The following is a 2,280-nucleotide window of genomic DNA, read 5'->3' as shown; positions in this document are numbered from 1 at the left end:
AAAAAAAAAGACAAAAAAAAAAAAAAAAGTGCCAAAAAATGTACTAAGCATTTCATTTCCCTTCATACATGTCTGTTTTTATAAGAATAATGTGAAAATTGCTGGGATTAAATATTTTTGAACATGATCAAGTACTTCCGTGGGAAGCTGTAGTGTTCGGTGTAACCTTAATACAACTTGTGCTGTGTTTTTAAATGCCTGGAGTCACTCTGCAGCGCTCGGAGCTGCCGAAAGGCAGTGGCATGGCCTCGTTGTGTTGGAGCAATGGGAGTGGGCTGGGGCTGGGCACAGCGCTCACCTTGTTGCCTGGTGATGATGCCCCAGGGGCCAGATCCTGCCCTGGTGCAGCCCCGCATTGCCACCAACAGCCTGTGTCCAAGGGACAGAGCAGTGATGGCTCCCTGTAGGGACAAGCTCTGAGCCATAAGCCCACGTGTGGCCGCTCTGTCACAGCCTCGTTGGCTGGCAGCACCCCTGGGATCCCCTGAAACCTCTGCCTTGGAACCCTTCTGAAACTCTCTTTGGACCTCTTGGGAATCATGGGACCTTGCTGAGACCCTTCCTCAGATCCCAATGGGACCTCTGGGAAAGTTAAGACCCCCCTGGGACCCTTCCTTGAGACTTCTGGTACCCTGCAGGAACCTTCCTTGGACTACCAGGACCCTTCAGACCTTGCTGAGACCCCTCCTGGGATCCCTGTGGGACCTCTGGTAATGCAGGGACCTTCCTTTGACCCCTTCTGGGACCCCAGGAACCCTGCCAGGATCTTCCTTGGACTACCAGGACCCCTGGGACCTTGCTGAGGCCCCTTCTGGGATCGCACTGGCACATCTGAGAAAGCCAGGATTCCCCTGGAACCCTTCCTTGAGACTCCTGGAACCCTGCAGGGAACTTCCTTGGTCTTCAAGGACCTCTGAGACCTTGCTGAGACCCCCTCTGGGAGCCTGCTGAGTCCTGTAGGAATGCTCCCCATGGGATCCTGCTGGGCGATGTGCAGAAGGGCAGGAGGAGCAGCTGCCTGGGTTCTCTTGCAGGGGAGGGGGACGGAGACACACAGCCCCACGGGCAATGCCCTGTGCTGAGGGATACGAGCCCTCCCATGCATCTGTGCAGCTCCACACGCAGTCAAATGACATCACCACATGCTCTGAAAAACGCGCTTTTAAAAAAGGTGATGATGTGCCACGAGCTAATAGCTTCATTTAGTAGCTGTCAGGCTAATGCACGGGAGGGTGAAGGAGCCAAAGCTCTGATGCGGAGCGCTCCCCGGGGTGGAAGCTTGGGTTATTTTTGGACGGAGATGGCAAGAGAATGAAAATGAAGAGGGAAAAAAAAAAAGAAAAAGAAAAAAAAAAAGAAAAAGAAAAAGAACCTCAATGCTGCTGCTTCTCCCCGATGACGTAAAGCAGGAGCCAATCTCTGGCCTTCCGCTGTGTGCCACGGCTCGAGCTCCGTCTGGGTGCAGCAGCTGTGCCCTCCCCAGCATCCCTCTGCACAAAGGATGCTCGTAGAGCAGGCAGGGTTCCACGTGGCCATCCCGTGGTCCGGGCCCTTCCCAGAGCACTGGGTATGTTCTCAGCAGAAGCTGAGAGGGTTGGGGCAGCAGGACGTCCTCTCCTCTCCCCCCTCTCAGAGCTCTCCCAGCTGGGGGAAATCTCCCTCGCAAACTGGTTGCAGCACGAAGAGGAGCTAGGGAGGGCAAGCAAGCAGGAAGAAGAAAGTCTGAAGACAAATTGTTTCTCCCCCAACATGTAAGAGTCAGTAAGAGACACCTCCGAAGTCCTCTTCTACAGCCGACCCTCTGAGCTAGTCTCTTCCATAGGGCTAAAGTGTGGAAACGTTCAAGTTCCGTTTAGGAAAGGAACTTTTGGAGAGGAGCTGCGCTGGATGGAGCGGCTGAAAGGCGTGCTCTGCTGGGCAGCACCGACAGCGGTCCCGTTGTCACTTACGGACCGAGGGAGCAGAGCTGGCTGCGGGCCCCGTGTCCCCAGTGGCGCCCAGAACCCAGCACCCCCTGCACCCCAGGCTGCCCGCATCCCGGTCACCCACACCCTCGGGGAGCAGCGGCTCCTGCAGCCCGCCTGCCGCCTCCCCAGCGTCCTGTATCCCTGCAGGCGGCATTCCCTCCACCCGAGATGCCCACATCCCTGGAGCTTCACACCGTCGCATCTCCGAGCGCCTACCCTTCTGCTGTGCATGCAAGATCCCTGGGGACAGGATCCCCATCCCGCCCCCGCATCCTGACTGCCGCAGCCCCGTCCCCTCGGAACGGCCCCCATC

Source organism: Centrocercus urophasianus, unplaced genomic scaffold (assembly GCF_019232065.1).
Source record: "Centrocercus urophasianus isolate 14NV4802_14NV808 unplaced genomic scaffold, USGS_Curo_1.0 seq_30, whole genome shotgun sequence".
Classification (NCBI taxonomy): Eukaryota; Metazoa; Chordata; class Aves; order Galliformes; family Phasianidae; genus Centrocercus; species Centrocercus urophasianus.
This window is presented reverse-complemented; position numbering follows the sequence as displayed.